Source organism: Gossypium raimondii, chromosome 13 (assembly GCF_025698545.1).
Source record: "Gossypium raimondii isolate GPD5lz chromosome 13, ASM2569854v1, whole genome shotgun sequence".
Taxonomy (NCBI): Eukaryota; Viridiplantae; Streptophyta; class Magnoliopsida; order Malvales; family Malvaceae; genus Gossypium; species Gossypium raimondii.
This window is the reverse complement of record NC_068577.1, coordinates 9,060,781-9,072,497: the sequence shown is the minus strand read 5'-3', so window position 1 is coordinate 9,072,497 and position 11,717 is coordinate 9,060,781. Positions and strand designations below refer to the sequence as shown.

The 11,717-nt window shown below is 32.5% G+C and overlaps 1 non-coding gene across 1 annotated transcript; it reads left to right on the top strand.

Moving 5' to 3' along the window:
- Positions 1-932: 932 nt before the first annotated feature.
- LOC128036303 (small nucleolar RNA R71) lies at positions 933-1,038 on the top strand. The gene has a single exon (XR_008193101.1). It is a non-coding gene; the product is annotated as a small nucleolar RNA R71 (small nucleolar RNA).
- The last annotated feature ends 10,679 nt before the right edge of the window (positions 1,039-11,717 follow it).

Below are 11,717 nucleotides of genomic sequence, written 5' to 3'. Positions count from 1 at the left end.
AATTTTTTTAAGAGTTCAGGATATTTACCATATCGTTTTTTTTCTGTGGTCTCTCTTCAATGCTGCTAGGTATGAAACTTGTGATTTGTAGTCTTTAATTACCGACTTATGTTGTTTCTTACTTTCCTCAACCTCATCACTTTTCACAACAGCTTCTAGCTTCGACTTCTTTTCATGCTCGACTAACATTTCCACGTTTCAAACAGTGATTGCATGGATTTGTTCTTTTGGGTTAGTTTCAGTGTTGCAAGGTAAACTACCTTGTGGTCTTTTCGAAACAAGTTTGGCAACCTGTCCAATTTGATTTTCAAGCCCATGAATTGATGCTTGTTGAATTTTCAATGTTGTTTCAGTGTTTTAAAATCAAGTTTCTGACACTGAAATAAATTTAGCCAACATTTCCTTAAGGTTTGGCTTCTTCTATTGCTGAAAACCTGAAGGAGGTTATGAATTTTGATTTCCTTGACCACCCTAAAAGAAATTTGGATGATTCCTCCAACCTTCATTATAGTTATTACTATAGGGGTTATTTTGAAGTCTAGAATTGTTACTCATAAAGTTTATTTTCTCATGCTCCATTCTAGAACTGAAGGGTAAACATTCAGAATTAATTATCCCCGCTCCATTCGCATCACATTGCACTGCCGAATTCACCTACTTAGAAAAATTCAAACTAACAATTTTCTGACCAACAACTTCAACCTAAGTTGGTAACATAGAAACTGTATCAATATTAAAAACACTGGCTGCTTTAATCGATTTCATTTTCATGACTTGTCATTCATAGTTATTTAGTGCCATCTCATCAATAAACTCTTCAGTTGCCTTGGGTGTTTTTATTATTCAGTGTTCCACCAGCTGTTGCATCAATTAGTTGCCTAGTCGAGAGATTAAAACCATTGTAGAAGGTTTGAACTTGCAATCTCAAACGTAACCCATGATGAGGACACCTTCTCAACTGATCCTTAAATCTCTCTTATGTATCATATAAGTCTCTAAATCAATTTGAGCAAAAGAAGAGATGTCGTTCCTCAACTTAGCCATTTTAGCTTGTGGGAAGTACTTCAATAGAAACTTCTCGGTCATCTGATCCCAAGTCGTTATAGAACCTCGTGGCAATAAATTCAACCACTATTTTTCCTTGCTCCTCAAAGAGAATGGGAACAACTGTAAGCATATGACGTCATCAATAGTGCCATTGGTCTTAAATGTGTCGCAAATCTCTAGAAAGGTAGTCAAAATGAGTATTCGAGTCTTCATCTTGCAAACCATCAAACTGAACATATTCTTATACCATCCGAATTTTGCTCAGTTTTAGCTCAAAATTGTTTGCAACAATAGTCGGTCTCACAATACTCGATCAACCCTAGTCAGAGTAGGTTTAGCATAATCATACATAGTATGAGGAGCAGGATCTGTAGGAGGTAGCTGATTATTTTGATTATCACCCATCTCCCCAAAAATATCATTTTCTTCTTAATCGTCTAATATATTTTATTGACCTTGCCTTGCTTCTCTAACCTCTCTACGATTTTTGCGAGCAGCCTTTTCAATCTCATTATCAAAAAGTAATGGATCCAACGGGTTTCCTTTAGTCATAAACCAAAAGAACCTGCTGGAAGCAAACAAACAAAAAATTAGAATGTAAAAATTAAATTAAAAATATTAAAGTAAAAATAAAAATGGTTAAATTAATAGAAATAAAGTTTTCCTAAAATTTTAGTCCCCGGTAAAGTTGCCAAAACCTTGATGCAATTGTAAACCAACTAAAAATTCGACAAAGGCAAGTACAACTATGAATTAATAGTACAACTACAGTGAGCAAAGTTATCATTCCCACGATAACTAAAATTACTAGTAATTACTGTCTTTCTATTATTTAGCTGATAAATTGGAGTGATTGATTAAAAATAAAATTAACTAAATTAATTAACTACAGAACAAGACAGAGAACAAATCAAGAAAATAATTGATTAACAACCAAGAAGTGAAACAATTACGAGGAAAGAATTCACCTATATTTAATCTATTATTATAAATCTAAATTACGCAATTTCTTTACTTAGTATCTTGATTCGTAGAAATCCCTAAATTATACTAATATCTCTTTTCAAGACTAAGAGCAATGAATCTAGATTAATTAACTGAAATTTCATTATAATTAAAACCTCTATTATCGCATTAACTTGATTTATGGATTCCTTATTAGATTTTCCTCTAATCATGTAAATTTATGTCGTCCTATTTATAGGATTGCATGCAACTCCACTCAATTATGCTAGATCTACTCTTAAATAGGGTCTATTCCACCTTTGATTTAAGTACATCAAATATAGATTAGTAATCTAGAAATATCAAACCAAGAATTAAGCACACATAATTGAGAAAAAGATCCAAATATTTAATGCATCAAAATAGAATTCAAATAACATAATCCATCCTAGGGTTCATCTCCCTAGGTATTTGGAAAATTAGTTCATGATAGCAAATAAAAACATCTCAAAGACAATATAACCACAAGAAACTAAGAAACTCATAATAAATTTAAAAGAAATCAAAAGGAGATCTTCAATATTGATGGAAATTTGCTTAAGAATCAGCTTCAATGGTGTTTTCTGAGTTATTTTCTTGAGTATTCTATGACGACTCTCTCATATCTTCTTATTTTTGTCATATATAGGTCTTAGAATGATCGAAAAACCTTAAAAATGTGCTTTTTCGCGTGTTTAGACTGCAATTTGTGATTTTGACACAGTCTAGCACATGGCCGTGTGGCCCTTAAAACTTGCTCTGATTTTCTGATTTTCGCTCGTTTTTAGCTTTTTTTCTCCAAAATGCTCTCCTAAGTATAGAAACATGAATTTAAAGGATTAGGAGCATAAATTTCACCATTTTAAATCAAATAATCATCCGGAAATGAATTAAGAATGAAGTTAAAACATGTTACTTGTAGCACCTATCAAATATCCCTACACTTAGGCATTTACTTGTCCTCAAGAAAAATCCTCAACCCACAATCAAGTTATCTTCATTTAATTTGTCATTTTCATCAATAATGTTTCAAGATAATTCACAAAGAATCATCTATTGGAAATTCAACCAAAAAGACACTAAAGAATCAAGCCAACCAAGCTGAAATTTTAAAAGCACAAAAACATAAGTGTCTTCCCTTATTTAAATAATTATCTTAAATTCAAAATCAACAAGAACTGACATCCTCACTCAAGATCACTCAAAACACTCAAATTGTTTCAAATATTGTGCACTCAACAATCAAACGAGAATGTTATTACCATATGTTTGCTTAAAAATCAAATCTCCGCCATTATAAAATGAAATGATACACCAATCAAGAGCTCTTTAAACGGTTGTAATGGGGCTTAGGTTAAGAGTATGAAAAATGTTAGAAAAGTTAGTTATAATCGAGATCGAGTTGATAAATTATCAACCTAGAAAAAATTTCAACTGCTAAACTAAAAGAAATTACATCAACAAGAATAATCACAAGAATAATCACGTTTAATAAGAGTTTATGGTAAAGGTGATGAAAAATTGTCACAATTTTAGAATGTCACAAAAACATTTCCCACCAAATTTTTTAACGGTAATTTTAGCGCCAAACATATAATGATGTAAAACTATGATTTTTATTAAAAATTTTCTTATAAAATATACCATCAATCATTAAACGTGATAATTATTTATTTTCATCACATTTAAAATATATTTTGTGACACTAATTTAAGTATCACTTAATAAATTCATCATTACTTAATAAAATACATGATGAATATATAACATCATTTATTTATATAAAATATTATGATGTTACTCATAATGTCGTATAAAGTTAAACTTTTAGGTGAATATTTTATTTCATTAATAATGGACATTTAGTGAATTAAGAATGTATCATTATATTTTCTTCATAGTAGTGACAAACCAAAAGTGTTATTTAAAATTATTTATGAACCAAGCATCAAGTAAAATTTTCTACTATGATTCTTAAAATTGTCAAAATAATAATAATAATAATAATAATAATAATAATAATAATAATAATAAAGAGCGACAAATCAACATGTTTATTATGTTAAACTTTTTTGTAAAAAATGCCACTTTTATGTATTACAAATATGACAAATCAAAATGTCATGATCAAAGCCTATTAATAATAATGATACAAAAATAAAAAATTTGAAAATAAATAATAAATTTTCACAAATAAGAATTCCAATTGGTGATGATGGGAAATCGTCTAAATTTTGTAGAAATGTCACAAAAACATTTCCTACCAAATCTTTTGGAGGTAAATTTGGCGCCAAACATATATTGACGTAAGCTGTGAGGTATGCCTCGCATTTTGGACTAAACAGTGTGTGAAGTCGCAACGAGAAAGTGTTTTTCATCCCAACAAGTAGCCGTCATCACGACGAGAAGAAATCCCTCATCCCGACCACGAGATCTTTTTTTGTCCCGACGACGTGATGGCATGTAACGACGTGCAGTTCAAGTTTTTCGGCTAAACTCTATTTCTAGTTTCCCACTCTGATTAATCAAGGGTTGTTGTAGTCATATATGCTATGACTTTCAGCCTAGGCCTATGTTTTACACAACATAAATATTTAGATTGAGAGAATTTTGTTCTTTGTTTTGAAGGATTTTTCTTGTGGGGGTTTGGGTTTTCCTTTAGTTCTCTCCATCTTTTATACTTTCCTTTATTATAGTGAAATCTCCTTTTGCTCGTGGTTTTTTATCCTCTTTTGAGAAGTTTTTCCATGTTAAATTTGTGTGTTCAATCTTTTTGATTTTATTTTATTTACTTGTTCGTGGTTAGTCTTGTTAACTTAGGTATATAATATTAGAGTCCAAAAGAGGATGTCATGGATTACATTTAATGCTTTAGAGTGAAAGTTTTAAATGTGCAATCAACTCATGATGAAAAGAAATTGGTTAAAGTATACATCCAATGTATGTTTGATGAATTCCAACTTTACTTGCAAAATTAACCACTACCTTCTTTTTCTAGCTTGGTAAAGGCTGCGAGAAGAACCTGTAATACTATCATGGGAAATAAGTGATGAACATTGGTTTCATCATAAAGAAGGTGACTTCTTTGCTTCAAATTGAGAAAAATTATTTAAGAAACCTAAACTTATTAGTGATGGAAGATACTTTCCACCATCATTCTCACTCTCTATGGAAAAAGTACTTGAACTTTTGAATAGGTGAATGAAAGTAGTGTTTGTCTAACTAGTATTGTGTTCCAACCTACTAATGGAGAAAAACTCTAGTCCTATGTGTTGTAATTTCCATAGGATTTTTGGACATCCTACACATGATTGTAATGATCTAAGAAAAAATTACAACAGAAAGATAATGGACAACTAAGTGATGTCAAAAAGGTGCATATTTCAATTTAACGTACCTTATGTATGGTTTTACATGTGTTTGAAATTTTTTTGATTGATATGTAAGTACATTCTTATAGGCTTGAATTTTCAACTTGATGTTCTTAATTTTCATGCTAGGCCAATTCAACTAATTGTTCTACATAAGTACATTTAATGGGAAGTCGACTATTATGGTCAAAGTGCCACTTTCATTACTCTTCCAAATACAAATTCATTTAGTGGAGAAGTTGATCATTTTGGTCAGGGCACCACTTCTGTTACTTTCTCGATTACAACTTCTTTTAGTAGAGAAGTTGATCATTTTGATACATGCATCACTCCCATCACTCTCTTAAAATAAAAATTCTTTCAGTGGAGAAGTTGACCACTGTGATTAAAACATCACTTCTGTTACTCTCCCAAAATACTAATTATCTTGGTAAAGAAGTTGATCATCATGGTCAAAGTGCCACTTTCGTCACTCTCTTATGTACAATTACACCTAATGGAGGAGAAGACTATAATGGTCAAAGCATCACTTTCACCATTCTCTACAAATATAAATTCTTCTTAAAAAAGCCACTCCTTGTGGTTATGCGTTAATTTTTTTACACTCCTAGATACATTTTCTTAATGGAGAAGTTGATCATTGTGGTCAAAACACCACTTTCGTCGCTCACCTAAAATAAAAATACTCTTAGTAAAAAATTCAACCATTATGAACAAAGCACTACTTTTGTCACTTTCATATATATATACATTCTACCAACAAAATAGTTAATATTATTCTTAAAAAATGCTTTCTATGGTAAATACGAAATTTTGCAAAACAAATAAAAGCTAAGTATTCCTTCCACTTTCACAATATTAAAGACATTGAATTCTAAGTTATTACATAATTGAAAAGTAATTGTAGCACAGTAAATGCTTTAGTACTTTAGAGAGCAACTAATGATCAATTTTAAAGTATACTTTCTCCTTATTATGACAACCTTAAGAGATATGATCACCATATCTCGCATGAATATGTTACTTCGTGAGATTGTTCCCGAAAATATTCATTCTACCTCGTGTGATTATTCCTCACTAGATACTAAAATTCATACGCCTATCCAATAGATACACTTGATACTGAAAAAATCATATGCGTCAAACTAGAAGTTGTCAATATAATAAATTGTAAGTATATATATTTTATAATCTATTTTATTGTTAATCAATTCCAGAGTATTTTATATATGTTAGCAGTAGTTTTATGAAGTATGCCTTGCATTTCAGAGAAAGCAATAAGTGACGTCCTAACGAGATAAAGCTCGACGTCGCAACGAGCAGCCACTGTCACATTGAGAAAAAAGTCTTTATCTCGATGACGCGACACTTCCTCATCACGACAACATAAATGCCATGTTACAAAATGGCGACATGTTCGTCAAGTTTCTCAGTTTTATTTTCTTAGTGAAACTCTATTTTAGTTCCCCACTTAAACTCTAATTAACCTAGGGATATTCTAGTTATAAAAGCTACAAATTTCAACCTATAAATAGGCCTTAGTTATCCTAGGTTTAATACATAAAAAATAACACAATTAAAGGAGAATTATGTGTTTCAGTTTGAAAGGGTTTTTCTTTCGGGGTTTCAGGTTTTCTTTATTGTGACTCTCTTTATTTTGAAATTTTCTTTTATTAAAGAATTCTTCTTTTGCTCATGGTTTTTTATCCTCTTCGGAGTAGTTTTTTTATGTAAAATTTGTGTGTTCGATATTTTCAATTTCTTTGTTACTATTCTTGTTCGTTTCTTACATGGTTTTATCCTCAACAAATTGGTATCAAAGCATGGTTCAAATATTGCATTCAACCCATCCTTGAGAAGTTCGATGGAATCACAAATTTCAGTCTATGGCAAGTTCATATGACAGCAATACTGATCAAGAACAGACTAAAAAAGATCATTACAGGAAACAAACTCGCAGATGCAACTAGTAAAAATGGGAAGAGCTTGATGAAAAAGCTCTATCTGTAATTCAACTATGCCTTACAAACAATGCGTCACAGAAGGTATTGATAGAGAAAAAAATATTTGCGTTATGGAGAAAACTGAAAGCCTTATACATGATGAAATCTCTAACCAATAGGTTAGTGTTAAAACAACCGTCTCTACACATTCAGGATGGCTGAAGGTGAGTCCACTAAGGCTGACATAAGTGAGTTTGTTACACTTCTCAACGACCTAAAGAATCTTGATGCAAATATCAGTGACAGGATCAAACTATATTGTTGTTGTGTTATTTACCTCTTTCTTACAAAATTTTTAGGAAGACCATGATTTATGGAAGAGATAATCTCTTGTTTAAGAACGTGAAGGGAAATCTACTGAGCAAAGACAAACTCGATAAGGAGTTATGCCCAAATAAAAGGTCAAATGGGCAAGCCTTAGTTCTAGTTGCAAGAGGCAGATGATAACTCTTGAAAAGAGTTATATTGCAAGCCTCTAAACTTAATTAATTGTCTGTACTTAAGTGGTTATATTTACATTTTTAAGATATTTTTGTAACATTGCATCATGAAGCTTGGACTGTACTTTCAATTTTTCTATATGTTACTTTTTTTGGTGGAAGGAAATGAATTGTTTGTGTTTGTAGTAGATGTAGGAAGGAAGAAGAGAGATGAATGAGTGAAGTTTTGTCAAGGCAAAAGGTTGGACAGATTTCCAGTATAAATGCCATGGCAATTCTAGGAAGATGCTGATGCAGCACACAATCCTCGTCACTCTTATCTAGTTGGACATGTACTAGATAAATCCACTTGAAAAAGAGGGAGAAAATGTGTATTGAGAGGAAAGAGAGGAGAATTCTACAGATAGAGGATTTACATAAGAATTGAGGAGCGATTCTTCTTCTCCAAAAAAACCTCATGTGAAAAATCTAGAGAGAACAAGAGAGGGTAGCAGCTAAAGTACAGAACAGAGACGCGAGAAAGGGGGTAAAGCATTCAACCTTGGGTCTTGCACCATATTGCAGCACTAGAGTTGGGAACTAATTTAGTGAAAGCTTTCTGAAGTTCTTCATTCATTATCTTGATTATTTTTTGGGGATTTTTAATTGTTAAATGATGTTGTTGAATGATACCTTTATTTTGGATGTTGATTTTCAACCCATAACCTAATCTCATTGAGTTAGAATTACTTGATGAATCTTTATTTCCATTAATGATCAAGCAATATCTTGACTAGATCTACTGTTTCATTCAATTTACATTATTTTGAATGCATGTCTTTGGACATAGATGGATGTATGGTATGTTCACAAACTTGATTTAATTCTAAAAAGGTTAGATTAGTTGGATTGTGATCAAATGATAAGTGAGTGCTTGAAAGAATATTTGTAGCTCTCTAGACATAGAGTTGAGCTCTATACAGAGTAATAAAAAAAAACAATATTGGGTATCATCCTTGAAGCTTGTAGACATAAAAAGCCTTAGGATTGGTAGCTTAAGGTCTGGCTCTCAAAAGAAGCAAGTTATTGTAGTTAGATTCTGAATAGTAGACTGGTTAAAACTTTGTCATGGCATTATTGTGTTATAAGGGTGTAATTTGAGTAATTCCAACCTTCACATTCAACAGTATTTTCCTCTCAACTTTGTCTCGTTACATTGCCACAACATTTTAAGTTAGTTATCTTATTTTAATATTGCATATGTGATTATACTTCGCACATTTTGTTATTCTATTTTCTTTCGCCATAACTTGATTCATATAATTCATGGTGATAACTTAACCAAATTAATCATAATCGATCCCTGTGGAGTTGATCTTACTTACTACTTTATTACTTGATTCGACGTGTATACTTGCACATTTACATATTATTTCACACGCGACAAGTTTTTTGCGCCGTTGTCGGGATCGACAATTTGGTGAACTTTGGTTTGTTATTATTGATTTAATTTTGGTAGTTTTAGCTTATTGAATTTTTTTTATTCTTTTTCAAGTTTGTTGCTAGTTTATGAGTGGAGGTATTCCCAAGAATGAAGAATATTATTTTGATCCTGAAATTGAGAGAACCTTGAGGTGGAGAAAAGCTTTGTAGATGGCAAGGATTGGAAACTATCCAGAAAAAGAAGATCCATTACATCTGAATGGTAAGGATGCTGATATTCCTCATATGATAGGTGATAGAGACAGACCTATTAGAGAACATGTAGTGCCTATTTTGGATTACCTACTGCAGATCCACAACTGCAGTTAAGACTCTTTTTGGAGGTCTATGATTCATTCAGGCAATAGGGTGTTCCTAAAGATACCTTGAGACTCAATTTATTTCCTTATTCATTGTGAAATAGTGCCAGAGCATGGTTAAATGCTTTGCCGTCAGGAATGGTAGCATCTTGGAATGAAATTTGTCAAAGGTTTTTGTTGTGATACAATCCTCCAAACATGAATGCCAAGTTAAGAAACAGAATTACATCTTTTCAGCAATCAGAGGATAAGACATTGTATGAAGGTTGAGAGAGATTCAAAGAATTACTTAGAAAATGCTCGATACATGGTTTCCAAATGGACATAGATGGAAATGTGTTACAATGCATTAAACGCACATACAAGGATGGTAGTTCATGCATCTGCCAATGACACTTTGCTAGATAAATCATACAATAAGGAAAATGAAATTTTGGAAAAGATAGCTAACAATGATTATATCTGACTACAAGAGTGGGTATCCACAGAAGAGTTGTTGGAGCAATGGAGCTTGACACGATCACCTTATCAACAGCTCAGGTATCATCCTTAGCCAATATGATTAAAACAGTGAAAAGGCCAGCTGCAGTACAGGAAATAAAAGTAGCCAACCTAACATGTGTTTATTATGGGGAAGATTATGTTTTTGATGAATGCCCATCGAACCCAGCCTCAGTATATTACATGAAAAATTTCAATTGGAACAGTAATCTATATTCCAATACATATAATCTACGGTGGAAATAACATCCCAACTTCAACTGGAGTAATCAAGGATTGGGAAATTCCAATAATGTTGCTCAACAGAATGTCATAAGTGCACCAGCTGGATATAATCAACCCATGCCACAGCAAAATGTTCAACAAAGTTTAGCATCATCTTATTCATCGATGGAAGCTCTGTTAAAGAAATATATGGCCAAGAACAATGTTGTAATATAGAGTCAAGCTGCATCATTAAGAGCTTTGGAAAACAAGTAGGCGTGATTGCCAGTGCATTAAGTTCAAGACCCCAAACAGCATTACTGAGTGATATTGAGAATTAAATATCTCAATGGGAGGAGCATTGCAAGGCCATTACACTCAGAAGTGGTACTCAGCTACCTGGAGTTATTAATGACATTGTTGTTGAAGAGGATAGCTTAGATTTTGCGCATGGAATGAATTCAGAACCATTTATGGAACAGTCTACAACTGAGAAGGTCAAACAAAATAATGTTGAAGCAGAATCAGCTCGTGTTTCCAATAAGAATGCCACGGCAAAACATCCGCAACAAGTTGAAGGAAGGCCATCGCCACATTTTCCTCAGCAATTCTAGAAGTCTAAGCAAGATTTTCAATTCAAAATTTTTTTGGATGTCCTGAAGCAACCTCATATCAACATATCGTTGGTGGAAGCATTTGAGCAAATGCCAAATTACGTTAAGTTCATGAAGGATATCTTGTCAAAGAAGCGACGGTTAGGGGAATTTGAAAGTGTTGCACTCACTGAAGGGTGCACAACAATGTTGATGAACAAATTACCTTCAAAGTTGAAGGACCCAGGGAGTTTTACTATCCCTTATTTAATTGAAAATCATTATGCTGGCAAGGCATTATGTGATTTAGCTGCAAGTATAAATTTAATGCCTATGTCTGTTTTTAGGAAGTTAGAAATTGGGAAGGCAAGACCCACCACTGTCATGCTGTAGCTAGCAGATCGCTCCTATGTGCTGGTAAGAGTTGATAAATTTATTTTTCCAACAGATTTTATTATTCTGAAGTGTGAAGCTGATAAAGAGGTACCAATTATTCTTGGTAGATCTTTTCTAGCACAGGTAGAACGCTTATTAATGTGCAAAAAGGTGAGTTAACAATGAGGGTCAATGATCAGCAAATAACCTTTAATGTTTTTTATGCCATGAAGTGTAAAGATAAAAATGAAGAATTTTACGCCATTAGATTTCTTGACTTAGCAGTAGAGGAATAATTTGCAGAGTTATGTCATAGCAATTTTGATGATGATGGAGATCCATTTGAACTAGCTGGAGAAGAACTAATTTGTGAACTTGATGAACTTATGGAGACTAAGCAAGTTGAATGTCGACAATA